General features: G+C 41.2%; 1 protein-coding gene across 1 annotated transcript in view; it reads right to left on the minus strand.

The window, feature by feature from the left end:
- Positions 1-17,140, minus strand: part of LOC145406660 (acidic leucine-rich nuclear phosphoprotein 32 family member A-like) — a 294,562-nt gene that overhangs the window by 20,602 nt on the left and 256,820 nt on the right. The window lies entirely within an intron of this gene.

Raw genomic sequence — 17,140 nt, forward strand, 5'->3', positions numbered from 1 at the left:
TAATTTTAATCAAGGTACTCCCATCCCGACTGTGGGCCAGAAAGGAAAGACAAACCCCTGGCACTCAAGCAAGCAAAAGCTTTTAATTATAATCAAAGGCCATTTGGCAAGTCAGTATGATGAAAGACACCTGTACTAACACAGGAAGAATCATCTAACATAGTGCCAATACAGGCATACCCTGGTTTAATGATGCAATTGGTTAAGTAAAAGTCCATTGCTAGGCAGGGTATCGTTTCTCGGGGTAGATTCGTTTTTGAGCCTTGGGTTTTTCCCCCAACCAAGTCCTAAACCCACCCAAATGAGTCAAAAAATAAAAATAATAATAATAATAAAATAAAAAAATAAAAAATAAAGCCAATTTAAATGGCCTAACAGCAGTAAAAGAAGTTAACCTAAGCTTAAAACCAGTGCCTGTCTCGCTTGTACCCAGTCAAGGTCACCGAAGAATGCAATCTCCGACTCAAATTCAAACTCGGTAGAGAAGAAGCAGCAGCACTGTATACAATCCCACCATCAGATGGTCCCGGGATAATTAAATAAATATCTAATAAGCATAACAAAGATGTATGAATGACGCAGAATCGTCAAAGGTGTGAACTGTTGTGACGGAGAATCGCCGATGTTTTCACGGGGAATTCTCACCGGGGAATGCAATCGATGATGCGATCAATATAGCCTTTTCGATGGCCCCCCCCCCCTCTCTTTTTTTTTTTTTTTTTTTTTTTTTTTTTTTTTTAAACTGTTCTGGTTGCTGAGCTCCTTTATTTTCTTCTCTCCTATTTTCTAACATTTTTTTTTTTCTTTGTATTTTCCAAGGCATTTTCCCTTGAACAACCTGAATGTAAACATATGATTTATCGATTGATGATGCGATCATGATAGCCTTTTCAACAGCCCCTTTTTAACTCATGGATTGTGCAATTACCTTTTTATTATCCCACCCCATGGTGTGCAAAAAATGAAGATTTTTATTTTTAATTTTGTTTATTATAAACCTGAAAATAAACATCCAGGGCATCATCCTCTGGTGAGAAAAAAATAATCTCTCTCTCTCTCCGTCTTTGCATAATGCCACGTGTAAGTTTGCATAGGGGTGGAGTAGTTAGTGGATAGGTTAGCACAGCCTGAGCCGTGGCTCCCAATGCGATGCTTCCCTGCCTGAGCTGTGGCTCGCAATCCACGGGTTGTCATTTTTGTAACTGTTCTGGTTGCTGAGCTCCTTTATTTTCTTCTCATTTTCCAACATTTATTTAGAAATTACTTTGTATTTTCAAAGCGTTTTCCCCTGAACAACCCAAATGTAAACACATGATTTATTGATCAATGATACGATCGGGATAGCTTTTCAATGGCCCCTCCCCCCTCTTTATGTCGTTTTAGCTACTGTTCTGGTTGCTAAGCTCCTTTATTTTCTTCTTTCCTATTTTCCAACAGTTATTTGGAAACTCCTTTTTATATTCAAAGCATTTTTCCTTGAACAGCCCATATGTAAACACATGATTTATAGGTTACAGTTTTCATCAATGCAAGAAATATTTACTCTCTAAGGTTTCCATAATTTTATATATTTATTTAAAATTATTATTATGTACTCCATGACAGGTGTGAGAGTTCAATGATCAAACACGAAATATTCCTTCTTGAGTAGCCTAGTTGCCCACACTGCTTTGTACTTTGTCTGATGGGTGAGAATCTGTACCCCAAATGACAGTGTTCACTCCACCTATGACTAGAACAATAATCTAGTCTAAAAACAGTTTATAAATCAACCTAGGCACAAAATTTCAGTCTAAAATATCATTAAAGTTGGTTAAAAAAAAAAAAAAAAATTCAAAACCCATCGCAAAACCAGGGGTAGGCCTACGATAGGCAGGGTTGGGTGGTATTTCTACCCCCATCACTATTTCGGGGTATCACATCTAGGGGTATCGTAAATCGGGGTTGCCTGTATTATGCTGGAAATTGAACCTAAATAGCTTTGAAAAGAAGAATATGGCATTTAAGGAGGCAAATCTGAAGCAGAAGGGAAAACAGGGACATTGCATGTAAGCAGTGTGTGAAGAATGACGTAGGAAAGGTAGTGGTGGCCAGTGAGTAATGCCTGAAGAGGGAATTATAACCAGTTACTGAATGAGAATTCTGACTGGAACAGGGAAGGTTTGGAGTCAGACGATCCAATATCTGACCCTTGGCCTTTGGTTGATGCTGTTACTGTGAGCAGGGCAATAAGCGGGATGCGGCTGGGGAAGGCGTCAGGTATGTTCAGGCTGACACACTGAGGCTGAAGGCCTCAGGAGATAAAGGAGTGGGTCTAGTTTCTTATTTGATAAATACGATTATACATGAGTGTGTTGTCCCAGATGGCCGGTTAAAAAGTGTAATCGTAAATGTGTACAAGAGCAAGGGTGATGCCTATGAAAAAAGATATTATGGAGGCATATCTCTTCAGGACCAGATAATGAAGGTAATGGGGAAAGTCTTAGGTGGCATGAGTAGGGAATGACTGAATGCTGATGAGATGCAGTTTGGATTTATGCCGGGCAAAGGGGCCATTGATGCTACATTCATTGTCCGACAGCTTCAAGAAAAAAAATACAGAAAAGATATGGGAGGTGTACTCTGTTTTGCTGATCTGGAGAAGGCCTTTGACAGTCCCTATGGAAGTGGTGAACTGGATAAAGAGAGAGCGTGGGATCCAGGAGTGGCTGGTTAGAGTGGCTAAGCCTAAGGGTATGTATGTGTGTGTCTGCACCCAGGTGAGAATGGATGGAGATTTGTGGGATGAGTCGTCAGTAAATGTTGGTGTGCATCAAGAGTCAATCTTGAGCCCCTTATTGTTTGTCATGGTGCTTGAAGCTCTCTCACGTGACTTCAGAAATGGACTCCCATGGGAAATGTTGTATGGTGATAACTTGGTGTAGACTGCAGAAAATGAAAGCGATGCAAAGGATAGATTCAGGAATAAGGCACAAGGGTATGAGGGTAAATGCAGATAAAAACAAAAGTTATCAAGGGCTGGTGGTGGTACTGTCAAAGCAGAGGGAGGGTGGCCATGTGCAGTTTCCCACTAGGGTGTAGAAAGTAACTCCATCTTCTGCAGTTCTACTGATATGTGGGTGCATGAGAGATGCAGTGGTATTACAGGAAGACTGAGATAATGCTGATTTTGTGTGTGTGTGGTGTGTTGGAGAGAGCATAAAGAGATTGTCAGACTGAAAAGACTGATCCTGCTGGTGAGTCTCTCCAGTGGGTAGCAGAGTTTGGTAATTAGGGAGACATGTTACATACTGGAGGTGGGGCTGGAGCTAGCTCCATGGCTAGGGAAAGGAGTGGTTGGAGGAAGTTCAGGAAGCTGTTGCCTCTCCTGACACTGAGAGGGCTCTCTCTCTCTTTGATAAAGGATCTCTGTATGCAGTTTGGGGGAGGAGGTGGTTGAATTGGTAGAGAGGCGGCCTGCGGTCCTAATGGACCCAGGATCGAATCCCGGCTGGGGCAGGGAACAGTTTAAGGATTTGAATTTCCAAAAGAAACCAGACTTTCCTGATCTACCAGATGACACGCCGACTTGTCGTAAAAATACCCCCACTAATACCAATACAACAATCCTGTATGAGACAATCCTATCATGTATTCAATATGGATGGTGTGTGTTACAGCCGAAGTGGTGACATGCGGAGGTGTAGGAGGGCTACTGGGCCTCGGAATGGGTCACTGCTCCCGAGAAATAGGCCCTGAAGCCTTTGCCCAGAGTCGGACACGTCAAAAAAAAAAAAAAATCAAAAAACAAGCATGTGTTTAGGTGTGTAATGCTGGATGGTAGCGAGGCCTAAGCAGTAAAGGATGAGGATATGGATGCGTAGTGAGAGGCGTGGCGAAAACTAGGTTTATGATTGAAGAGTTGAAAGGAAGAATGAGACTGGAGTGTATTGCTACTGTAATGAAGAGGGATAGACTGAGATGGTTTGGGCAAGTCGAGAGGATGGAGGATGACAATTGGGTGCGAACTGTGAGAAGTGTGAATGTCAGTGGTAGGGATGCGAGAGACAGACCAAAAAAAAACCTGGGAATGGTCATAGATTGTGACCTCAGGAATAAGGGAGTGAATCGGGAGGCTGTCAGAGATCAAGCAGCGTGGAGAGCTGTCATTAGATGACCAAGGCCAATGCATGCAAGCATTTTGGAGCCCTCACAAACAATACGATACAATGATACAACTTCAGTTAATAGCCATGCAGCTTCCCATTGCACCAGGAACAGGAAAAGGTTGCCTTGTTGCCAGGGTTGGCATAAAAAAGAAAAAAAAAAAAAAAAAAGTGTTTTTGTTTTTTGTTTAAATTAAATTTTGATTCTTTGTTAATTTTTGCATAAAATTTACTCCTAAGTTCCTATGGTTAGGTTAGGTTAGGATATGTTAGGGTAGTTAGGACGTAAAACTGGGGAAAATAGGACCCTGGGAACATACATATGCCCCCTCTCTCTGCAGTCAGTCATAAGTGCAGACAATACAAAAATTTTCCTAAAATGAAACTAATGTTGTTCAAGATACAGTATTGTAGTTATTTATTATTTGTAAATAAATTGGTTACCTGCCTTTTCCCTATAACGAGCTTTCCCCTTGGGACACTTTTGGATGTGGGTTCTTGCTCTTTCTATTTTAGCATTTATTATTTGGTTGCAGTATTTGCGGCTGCTTTCTGTTTATTATTTTCTAAAACATCAACTTCATTCCACTCAGCCGTCATTTTCTCCCAAAACCAGCAGGCATTTTGTTGCTATGGTCCTCTCACTACCAAGGAAAAACTGAGACTGAGACACTGAGTACTGAGTCAGCAGTAGTCAAGCTTCACCTGTCCATTTCCTGTATTAACATGTAAAGTACATGTTATCAAAGGCTTGATCCAACTGGACCAACCTGGATCAACATGTCTAAAACAAGTACAGTATCTGTTCTCCAGATAACACTCCAAATCTTTCCTTTAGTTCTAAATTATCTTGTAATTGCTTGTTTTAATTAATTTACCTATAACTATGAGGAATAACAATAAAACCCAAAAAAGCCCAATAAAACCCAATACAGTAAAACTTTTTTTTTTTTTTTTTAACTCCCCCCCCCCCCCCAATCCTGGTTGTTGCACACCTGTAACCAGAGGGTTCAATTTCTGGCACAATATTGGTGATATATTGGTTGATTTTTCCCATGTTAGTACAAGTTTCTTTCATCATACTGACCTGTCAGTGCCAAGCACTGGATTTAGAATCTCTAGTGTTCCCTGTTCTAGCCAAACCCCTCATTTACCAACCAGTTTTCACGCTTTCTCCAAGCATCCTTCATATCCTCACTGACAACCATTGCCCTTCTTCACCATTCTTAAGACAGTACTCATTTACGATATCCCAGTTTTCCATCATCATCTGTTCAGCCACCTTAAATATCACATTCCATCTTTCAACACCATTTAGGCAATCCAGCAGAAGTCTGTGAGACTCAAATTTTGCCCAATATTTCTCTTTTGTGGCTCTCTGCTTAGCTGCCAAGTATTCCTCTCTGTTACCACCACTTTTCCATCCCCCAAAATCTTCTCTCTTTAACTGTGGCTTCTACGCCCTCATCCCACCACCATGTTATCTTGTCTTGTTGGGTCCCTTGTCCAAACACACAGTGAAACAGTACCTCATGAGATTGTTTTTTAGAGCTCTCTAATGCTCATTTACACTTCTGTCTATGGCCCCCTAGTAAGCCCTCCATTTTGGCGACTAATTGGTGCCAAAATAACCTCACTAAATCCAATTTCACCAAATCCAAGGGCTTAATTAAATGAGCAAAATTTTAATTGCTTCTGAAGGGTCTAGGCCAGAGATAAAGGTGACCAGACACCCTGCAAGATGAAAAACAAGACCTGTCAAAAGGTGGATGAGCAATTTATGCCAATCGCCATCTAGTAGGGTAGATGAAGCTCATTAGCCTTGGTTGGCAATCCACCTAGGAGAAGGAAAACTCTGCAGTAAAACCTGGATAGCCATAGTCAGGGATTCCACACCCCTGTTCATCGGCTACTGGTGGGCCCTCTCTTGACCTGGGAGGTTGGAGTGGGATTTGCATTCCTTCCCTGTAAAAAGCATCCTCACGTGTACCAAGAGAAAGAAGGGGGACAGGGGTCAGTGATTATTGCCTGACCCTGACCCAGTTTTGCTGGGGGTCCTCCCTCAGGTATTGGCCTGGCAGGGCTTTTTGGGCCCTGTCATGCTGATGTCCACCATGATGGTTGCTGGGTGAAGACAACAGGAACCCAGCAATCAGATGACAAGGGGGGGGGGGGGCCTAGCCCAGATCCTCCTTTTGATTCACGTCATGATAGCACACAGGACACACGAGCCTGAAGCTCCATGCGCGGCTTAACCTTCAGAAGGCACTGGAGGTGGGGGCTTGGAATGTTCTAAGCCATTCAAAGGACAATAGAGTACCTTTGTTGTCATGAGAGATGGGGCAACTGGGGGTCGACATAGCTGCACTCTCTGGAGTGAGGCAACCAGGGCATGTTGAGATCAGTAACGATGGTTACACATGCTACTGGTCTGGCTGTGATGATGGTGCTCATCTTAGGGATGTTGTGGTGGCAATTGCTGCTCACATTCTCTCTCTTGTGTCGACAGGGTTATTGTGGTTGATAAGCGTATATTGCTGGTGAGACTGAAGTACTCCTCAGGCTTCATCTCTCTTAATGTGTGTGTGTGTGTGTGTGTGGTAAGTGAGTGAGTGGGTGAGTGAGAGTGGTGGGTGAGTGAGTGAATGGGCGAGACTTGGGGGGGGGGGGGAGGTAGTAGAGAAATTTGGCTTGTCTCCTTCCCTGTTCCCTTACCCTCTCCCCCTCCCCATCCCTGCTTGTCTACCTTGCCATTCCCATGCCCTCCCCCACACCTGCTTGGCGGGCTGCCAGTTCCCTGCCTGGTTGTCAATGTCAGACACTTGCCCTGAAGCTGTGCTGAACACTGCACGTCCCACCACCTTACCCTCCTGCATGTAATGTTTGATGTGCCATTTTGTAGCAATAGTACTGTTTATAAGGATCTACAAATGATGAGGGAATTAGATGTCAGAAAGGCCATGGGGCCAGATAGGATTACTGGATGGATATTGAAAATGTGCAGATCAACTGATGGAATTAATTCATATTATTAAATATTCAGTGAACAATGGAGAGATGCCAATACACTGGAAATGGGCAAATACAGTCCCAATTTATAAAGGTATAAAGGAGATGATACAGAAGACCCAATCACAGTCTGGTATCTCTCAACAGCACTGTTTGCAAACTGTGTGAAAAAAAGATCCTTAAAGAAAATTAGGTAATAACATTAGCACTGTTTCGATTCAGGGGAAGACTTATCATGTGTCACAAATCTGTTAGCCTTACCTAACCTAAATTGTCTAAGATAACAAAACAATATAACCTAACCAACCAAAAATAACCAAACCTAACCACACTCAACCAAACCAATCCTAACCACTCTTAACCAAGCCAAACCTAACCTAACTTAACCAAGCCAAACCTAACCTAACTTAACCAAGCCAAACCTAACCACACTCAACCAAACCAATCCTAACCATACTTAACCAAGATAAACCTAACCTAACTTAACCAAGCCAAACCTAACCTAACTTAACCAAGCCAAACCTTACAACCTAACCCAGTCTAAACTAACTTTACTTAACCATAACCTAGCCCAATCAAACCAAGGATAACCAATGGTAACTTAACCAACATTCCGATGTAACATAAAATAGGAGAAAAATTTTACATTTTAAGGGAGATACCTGTAGCACTAGTCAAATGGGGCGGTACTTCTGAGGAGGATGACAGCTGGTGACGGGAGGAGCTGGAGTTCCTGTTTCACCAGCCTTCAGGACCTGTTCCTGACCATCTCTCTTTGCTGAACATTTTCAGTGCTTTCATTTATACAGAGTAGGCCACCATACTTTCCAAATGCCTCTGTCTCCAACTGCCTACACCACACTACATGCACATTAGATAACAGAGCTTCTATTTCCATTCTCTCATAGCAATGACTGCTGCATTATTATCAGCAAATTCAGTGGCACCTCAGATTACCACCACAGGGTCCTCTTGGTTGCAATGAAGCAACTGTGTTGACAGTGGTTACTGCAAACACTAATGCTCATCAGAGGAGAAGTGCGGGTTTGGCTTTATATTTTACTAACATCCATGGTCTTGGTACCATCTGAATTCTGTTCACTTTTTCCTCCAATCAGCATCCTCTCCAGCCCAATTCCTCACAGAAACCCAAATCTCTCCCTCTGCTGACACATCCCCATTTAGTTTTCCTGGTTACCATCTCCTCACAAGCTTCAGTAACAAGGGTGGCACCTGTTGTTATATAAAATCAGAACATGCAGTTGACACTATTTTGAATTTCACTTCAGCTAACTTTGATTATTCATTATACAAGCTAACGTTCCTAAATATCACCAAATATATCTGTACAGTTTATCACTCCCCTAACCCAATGCTTCTTCAGAACCCAGCTTATCTGACTCCATAGCCACAGAAATGACCAACCTTCACCTCACCCTTACCACTGAACTTACTGTTTTGGGTGATTTTAACATCAATAATGTAGAGTGCTTATTGCATTCTGCCAGAACTGAAGATACCGGTCTAGACTAGAATGCGAGCTGTTTGTAGAGTCATTTAATCTTATGCAAATGGTAAAACAACCAACCAGAAAACCAGATAATCATGACCATGGCACCTATCTCTTGGACATATTCCTGACAAATAACCTAGATCAATACAGGATTGTGGTACTGTCACCACTTGGACCCTCTTACCACAATCTCATCAAAGCCTTGTTAGTCACTTTCCCCGCACCGATCTAAACCAGTCAGGGTGACCAGGTGGCACTTTCATACGGTAGACGGAAATTAGCTGGCTGATATTCCATGGCAGTCTTTCTTCTCCACTGACATCAATTCTGCCCAGTCTCACATTAATGACTTAATATTAGCTGGTATGGAATTGTTCATATCCAGTCAACAATTTACTAAAACATCGGACTCCCCAAAATGGTTTAACAGAAATTATGCCTAGCAAAGACCCAAAAGACCTTAGCATACAACTTTTACTTAAAATAAAAAAATATCTGAATCCCTTAATGAACTTAAAAATGCAAGAAATCATGCAAAAGCAGTAGAAAATCTCACTAAATCAAACTTTCTACATAAACAAGCATCCAAACTATTAACCCGCCGCATGGCGGCTATTTTTAGCCCTCTGGGTCACCCCAGTGCTGGCCATTTTTTGACCTTTTTTGGGGAGTTAAAATGATAGATTTTGATGTGGAAACAACGAATTTCGTCATTAAAATGCTCACCGAGGCTCAGAAATCAGTTTTACTGAGTCCTGCATACTCGTGTACAGGTATAGCCACTATCTCACGCTCACCATGTACGTGAGAAAGCCATTTTCTATGTAAGGTATACTCAGGTATTTATGCTGGGAAGGTATAGCAATGTTCAGTGCACTTTTCTGATCACTTATTACTTCAGCATCTATCACAATTTGCGTGCCTTTCTCACTGTGAATGCATTATCTTACACTTACTTGAAGATAGGTACAACCTGACTTCATTATGTACAGTCCTGGCACTTACAAGAAGGTATTTACAACTTGATTTCACTATTTAGTCCTTACACTTACAAGAAAATATTTACAACTTACACTTACATGAAAATATTTACAAAATGCCTTCACTCTGTACAGCACTGGGTGAGGCACACAGGCAGAGTGAGGCAGAGCGCGCGTGAGGGAGGGAAGCGAGTGAGTGTATGGCCTTGACAGCCTGGGGGATGGTAGAGGGGCAGTTACCTTGCATGCCTGCCAATTTTTACCTGCGAATCTTGAAAAATGCGGTCACTGTGAAGTTTTTTATTTTAGACCGTTTTAAAACGGCACTGGCACTGGCCGCGGCATTATGTCAGACCGTTTTAAAATGGCACTGGCACGTGGCGGGTTAAATACTATAATCCTAATGACAACAGAATAGTATGGTCAACTCTCAACTGTTTCAATAACAACTTTCACAAGTCATCACCCATTCCCCTATGACATCTTCGGACGGGAACATATGAAATGACCCATGTAATTAAGCAAACATCCTTGCGGGTACATTTGCAACAAATTCTACCTTGGAGGAAGTTAGTCAGAATGTAACTGTACTAGAACTCAAGTCTCTTAAAACCACTCCATTTAAGATAAAATCTATCCATCCTCCATCCTAGACAATTTAACAACCAACAGGTACAGCTGGAATTCTTCCAATTGTTTTAAAAAAGTGTTCCCCAGAACTTGCTCCTGTCCTAGATAAATTATTCAGACTATGCATCTGTAATTTTTCATTCCCTAATTCTTGGAAAAAAGCCAATATCCACCCAATCCCAAAGAAAGGAAGTTCCTCTGACCCCTCTGGTTACAGAAAAATAGCTACCACATCTCTTGGTAATGTATGTGAGACTGTAATTACGGAGCATACTGTTAAACATCTTTAATGCAACAGATTAATAGTGACAAACAGTATGGTTTTTGCCATGAAAATTCCACTGTTGATATACTCAATCTGTTGAATTATACCATCCATCAGTCAACTGACCAACATGGAGAAACCCAGTAGCCCTTAATATTTCTGAAGCTTTTAACAGACTGTGGCACCATTCCCTGCTATCCAAACTCCGATCCTATGGTCTATCACCTTTTGTTATACTGATTTTCTCATATCTCGGCCACTGAAAGATAAAAGTAGATGATGTATAAGCCAATTTTCACTAGATTAATGCCAGCATGCCACAAAGATCAGTCCTGGCTCCAACCCTATTCCTACTCCATATTAATTAATTCTTATCTATCATCCATAATCCCATTCACTCATATGCAGATGACTCCACACTTCACAGTTCCTTCACACTTAAACATCCATTCACAAAGTTTAATATCTCTAACTCACAACTCAGTACAACAATCTCCTTAATTCAAGACTTATCTAAGATTACTGAATGGGGACAAAGTAACACTCTCTCATTTAATGCTAGGAAAACCAAATATATACAGTTCAATAATAGAGATATATTGCCTGATTCCTATATTGCCTTCTTGCTACTAATATTCCTAGCTCTAAAAGTACTGAAATTCTTGGTGTTTTGCTTAACAATACAGTAAAAGTCCTATTATTCGGCAGCTGATTGTTCGGTAGATCCAACATTTCGGCAGTTTTGAGAAATAGTCCCATTTACGAAAATCATTGATTGTTCGGCAGATGTCCGGAATCATCTCGGCAGTCTAGGAAGTGTTATCTGTGGCTTGTAGGCCTAATGTTTTATTACACTTCTGTATGTTCACTAATTTCTATATTTTTATTCAGATTCAGGTATAGTACTGTATTGATTACAATATTGCACAGTATCATACACTACAGTAAACACCCCAACCAAATTAGCGAGGGTTACATTCCAAGCCCCCACGCTAATTCTTGAAATTCTTTCATTCTTGATGCCTTCCTGAAAATGACACCGGTAATTGAGTAGCCCATGAACCACTGACACTGTAATGCATTACCCATAAATAAATGTTGCTTGTTAAATCAGTTTCCCCGTTGTTTTTAGCTGTACGGCTGTGACAGCCCTAGTATTTTTATTCCTCAGCATAATGGTGGAAGAGACTGTCCTGTTTAACTGAACCTAACCTAACCGAGTTTAACTGTACCTTATAATTTAACCAACCCTAACCTAACCTAAAGTCAGAAAAATACTTAAAAATAAGCTGGAGGAATATGAATTGCTAAGGTCTCTCTGATGAAAGTTAAACGTACATTTAGTGCTCATTCTTTTGTTTGTTTTTGTGCTTAACGTGAAAGAGAGAGCATTGATGCAAACAGTAATATATCCCATTAATCCTTTAATAACCTCCGGCACTAAACAACCTTTTACAGTACCGATGTCAGTGATGTTAAGTTAGTGTGAACTATAAAGAAAACTGAACAATTATGGGGAGGGAACGAAGGTCAGTGGTATGTTTACGTGACTACGCTACGATTCCAAGCAGTTAGGCGGTCGGTTAATCTCAGATGTTTTCGCACATTTGGTAAATACACCGTAACTTTATCAATCTTTCCGTGACTCATAGCGAATCATAGCATGGGTTTAGGAAGCTAAATAACACATTGCTAGGTGAGCCAGACGATTATCTTCCCATCTTTAAGAAAAATAGATTGATTTCAGAAGAATGGAAGAACTTTACGTACTCAGAAAAGGATTTAATTTCTTCCATTTTCTTAATAAGATGTGAAGATAATCGTCTGGCGCACCTAGAAATGTGTTATTTAGCTCCCTAAACCCATGCTATGATTCGCTATGATTGACTGGAGAATTGATAAAGTTACGGTGCATTTACCAAATTGGCGAAAACATCTGAGATTAACTGACCCCCTGACTGCTTGGAATCGTAGCAGAGTCGTGTAAACATACCAGTGACCTTCGTTCCATTCCCATAATTGTTCACAGTTTTTCCATAGCTCACTAGCTCGACATCGGTACTTTAAAGGGTTGTTCAATGTCAGAGGTTATTAAGGGGTTCATGGAATACATTACTGTTTCCATAGTACTCTCCTTTCACATGTAAAAAAAAAACGAACAAAAGAGTGAGTGCTAAATGTAATTTATGACTTTCATCAGAAAGACCTTACCAATTCAGATCCCTTTATTTTATGCAATTTTCCGACTATTTTATTTTGTTTGGAAAAAGTACTGTATATAGTACTCACTCCAAACATATTTGTAATAATATAAGTAGTGATGAGTTCACCAATCCAAGTGATGTACTGAGCTGGTAGGTAATATTCCGTATCATTTTGGCCATCCAGGAAGTGTTATCTGACTTGTAGGCCTACTGTGTCATTACCCTTGTATATGTTCACTTATATATATATACAGTATATATATTTCAGATTCAGGTATAGTACTGTATTGATTGCAGTATTGTACAGTATACAGTACTCTCTCCAAACACAGTTGTAATACCGTACCATAAGTGGTGATAAGTGTTCACCAATATATTTAAGGTACTGAGTGGGTAGGTTTTTTATTATTCGGAAAATCTAATTTCTCGGCATCATCCTGGTCCCATAGATGCCGAATAATGGGACTTGTACTGTACCCTCCGTTGGACCTCTCATGTTAGATCACTTGGTAAAACTGATTTAAAGAAAAACTTGGATTATTGTACAGAGTCCGTAACTTTTTCACTGAAGAGAAGCTAGCTATAATTTACAAGAGTCATGTGTGCTCTCAACTTGAATACTGCTCACCCTTGTGGAATGGATGTGCTGAGGTTCCACTAAAACAACTGGACAAAATTCAAAACAAATCTGTTAGAATTTTTGAGGTTCCACTAAAACAACTGGACAAAATTCAAAACAAATCTGTTAGAATTATTAAATCATCATCATTATCATCATCATCATCTGGACCTCTTTTCCCACCCAAGGTCAAGGTGAGGAGTAGCAATGTCCAGATAGCCTAAGTTTGTCCAACTCCATTCACTCATCATTCAAGCCCACAGAATCCTGGCTCCATCAGATAGGCCCCCCCAGATTTCACCACATTCTGTAGTTTAACATACATCTACCTGACAGAGTCAATCCAAACACTGTCACGTTAAAACGGGGTGCAAAAACCCTGGTTATGGGTTTCTCCACACAAAATTAATCCAGCCAGCTCAGTCTCTTGTCAGTCCCTTAGCCTCACCAACTTCCATACCTCTCTTCCTTACACACTCATCTACCATATCCCTCCACCTTCTTCTTGGCTTACCTCACCTCCTCCCTCCATCAAATTTGCTTAAATATACCTTTTTCATTTCATCATCCTTCCCTCCTCTTTTCTACTCTGATGGCTCTGTAGCTATTTCTTCTACTGATAATGAAGATCTCTTCGCTCAGACTTTCTCCTTCAATTCCACCTTAGATGATTCAGGTACTGTGCCCCCATCACTTCTCCCCCTCTGACTTCCTCATGGCTGCCATTAAAATTTCTTAGCTGATGTATGTTCTGCCATCACTGGCCTCAATACTAACAAGGCATATGGGCCTGATGGGGTCCCTCCTATTGTCCTCAAGACCTGTGCTCCTGTGCTTACACCCTGCCTAGGTAAAGTCTTTTGCTTTCATCTATCAACTTGTACCTTTCCTTCTTGCTGGAAGTTTGCTCTCATTCAGCCTGTCCCAAAGAAGGGTGACCATTCCCAACCCCCTATCGCACAAGTGCTTTAACATTCTGTGTCTCAGAAGTTTTTGAGTCTATTCTTAACAGAAAAATTTTAAATTTTAAAACATCTTTCCTATCACAACCTTCTTTCTAATCGTCAGCATGGGTTCTGTCAGGGATGCTCCACTGGCGATCTTCTCACCCCCCTTTCAGACTCCTGGTCATCTTCCTTTCAGGACTTTGGCAAAAGCTTTGCCATTGCACTTGACATCTCAAAGCTTTTTGATTGAGTCTGGCATAAATCTTTAAATTCCAAACTGCCCTCCTAAGGTTTCTATCCTTCTATCTGTGCCTTCATCTATAGCTTCCTTTCTGGTCATTCTATAGCTGCTGTTGTAGACAGCCACTGTTCTTCTCTTAGATTTATCAACATTGGTGTTCCTCAGGGCTCTGTCCTATCACCAACTCTCTTCCTTTTATTCATCAATGACCTTCTAAGCGTTACATCTAACCCTATCCACCCATACACTAATGATTCTATCCTTCACCTTTCCATTCGGTTCCTGCAACGTCCATCGCAGCAGTTACTTCAACAAACAAGGGATGAGGCTATGGTAAACCTAATGTCTGACTTGGCTCGTATCTCTGACCAAGGTAAAAGTAATCTTGTTTTCAATGCATCAAAGATTCAGTTCTCACACCTACCAACCCGACAAAATTTTCCACAAGAGCATCCACTAATGTTTAATAATATCCAGCTCAATCTTGCATCACCCTTAAACATACCTGGGGTTTCGTTCTCTTGGGATTTATCTTGAGAAGATCATATTACATCTCTCGTAAAATCTGCTTCCAAGAGACTGGGTGTGCTAAGCTGACTCCAAACCATCTTTACCCCTACACAGTTGTTGACTTTATACACTGGTTTTATTCACCCCCGTGTAGAGTACAACTCTTACGTGTGGCGAGGCTCCCCACATGCAGCTCTTCTCAATTGGGTGGACTCAAAGGCTTTTTGTCTCATTAACTCTCCTCCTCTTACTGGCTCCCTTCAACCTCTGTCTCTTCGCCACACTGTTGTATCTTTATCTCTTTTCTATCGCTATTCCAATGGTCACTGCTCCTCTGAACTGTCTGCTTGCATCCCTCCACCTTTAAGACAGGCACGTAGCACCCGTCTAGCAACAAACTCTCATCCTTTTCCTGTCTAACTGTCTAATTCAAGAGTTAACCATTACTCCACGTCCTTCAACTGTGGAACTGTCTCTCACTGTCTGTATTTCCTACTTCCAACGATCTCCAGTCTTTGAAACGCAGTGTGTCCAGGCATCTCGAAATGAATGAATCTTGAATTTGGCTCTCTTTTGTATTGTTTTTGCTTTTTTCTTGGGAGGAACAGTTTGTGGGCTGCTGGCCTTTGGTTCCTTCTTCCATGCATAAAAAAAGAAAGAAAGAAAGAAAAAAATCCATTCTATCCACATGACCATACCATCTCAGTACACTCTTTTTGATTCTGGTGTCCACAGACTTCCTCACTCCACATCTTTCATGGATCACATTAATCCATATCATATCCACTTTCTGTATTCCACATAAATTCCTCAACAGTCCCATCTCCACTGCTCATACTCTGAACTTTTCATTTTCATGCCACACCATAGTCTCACATCCATTTGCTAAAGTTGGCATTAACGCTCCTTTGTGTATGCCTCGTGCAGCTGCAATTACTCAAGCCTCTGTTTTTTATCAAGGCCTTCATGGCAACAGCTACTTTCCTTCCTTGTGTCACTCTTTTGACTTCTTTTACACATTTTCCTCTCTATATTCTATCATTGTACCCAGGTATCTGAACTCTCACCAGTTCCAGTCTCTCTCCATTCACAGTAATACCACACTGGGAGTCATCTTCTCTCTCAATAACCATCACTTTACTCTTTTCTACATTTACTCTCAAGGCACGACACTCACAGATATCTACAACACTCTGCACTAGTCTACCAAGTTCTTGTCCAGTATTTCCAAGTAACACTGCATCATCAGCATACAACTACACTGCACTCGCCTAACTCACGGTAATTTCTTTCTGAACTCATGCCGTGCGTTGGAAAAACATGAGTTAAAAAAAACACGCATTATGAGGAAAAATATATATAATTCTGCCATGGTGTCGGGTAGCCTAGTACAGTGGAACCTTGGTCCTCGAACGTCTCACATGTCGAACAAATCGGACCTCGACCAAAAAATTCAAGAAATTTTTGCTCCAGAGGTCGACCAAAATATCGGACCTCAACCAACCTGAATGTAGCCAAACGAAGGGAAGCTGGCCGACCGACAGTCACATGTACACCTTTGTTGTTCGTCAACGTGGTCGTCCTGCTGTGCTTCACATTTTTCTTGATTCAGTGCAGTATTAGCCCCTAATAATGGCTCCAAAGAAAGCAAGTTCATCCAGTATGGCTACTGGCAGTGAAAAGAGGAAAGTAGTGCGGAAAATAATTGAAGAGGAAAAATTATTGCTTATCTTCATCAGTGAGAAACAGTTAGCAGGAGACAGTGTTAGTGAGTATATAATTTGTGAAAAGGCAAGAGAAATATGCAGTCACCTCGTAAAGGAAAGCACTGGTACCAGTGCTGAAACAGGTAAGCATCTGGGGTCTTGGAACGGATTAAAATGATTTACATTATTTCTTGTGGGGAAAATTAGTTCGGTCCTCGACCAATTCGGTCCTGGAACAGCCTTCCAGAACGGATTGTGTTCGAGGACCGAGGTTCTACTGTATAACATTACCAGAACCCCTCTTAACACCACTTAACACTAACATCCTGCCTCAGAAGTATGTATTGCACATCTTATAATGATAATAAACA

The sequence above is a fragment of the Coenobita brevimanus genome, chromosome 71 (genome assembly GCF_032717465.1).
Source record: "Coenobita brevimanus isolate Jiangsu-jjx chromosome 71, ASM3271746v2, whole genome shotgun sequence".
In the NCBI taxonomy this organism is placed as follows: Eukaryota; Metazoa; Arthropoda; class Malacostraca; order Decapoda; family Coenobitidae; genus Coenobita; species Coenobita brevimanus.